Here is a 524-nt window from a genome sequence, read left to right on the forward strand (position 1 = left end):
GCGCGTGTGTGTGAGAATTCAACAACGCTGCCGACGCACACGCGATGGCTCCATCACATATATCATCAAACACTGCAGCTTGTATGGTCCGTCGTATTTGGCCACGCGCAAGCACACACACACACACGCAACAACGGGCCACTGTTGATCGTCGCACGCACGCACGCGACCGTGTGTGCAGGCAGCAGCAGCAGCAGCAGCCTAGCTAGAGCTATTCACGCACGACCATCTCTCCATTATCCCTCGTTATAAACGTCTACTTGCCGCGTGCCGCAAACTCGCTCCTTACACACACACAAACACATACACACACATACATCATCGCACCAATCAATGCTCACTTCAGACTGCGTCAGGATGGCGACGGCCCATGCGCAATGTAAAAAAAGGGGGGGGCGTTTGGCATAGGGGGAAGTATAGCACGCTACAGCGGCAGTGCGCAGATGACAATTTGTGACGAGCAAACTGCTGCTGTTACATCAGGGGCGTGTACAGGGGGGGGAGGAGGCGCGCGCGCGCGCGCG

Source organism: Priapulus caudatus, unplaced genomic scaffold (assembly GCF_000485595.1).
Source record: "Priapulus caudatus unplaced genomic scaffold, Priapulus_caudatus-5.0.1 Scaffold42, whole genome shotgun sequence".
In the NCBI taxonomy this organism is placed as follows: domain Eukaryota; kingdom Metazoa; phylum Priapulida; class Priapulimorpha; order Priapulimorphida; family Priapulidae; genus Priapulus; species Priapulus caudatus.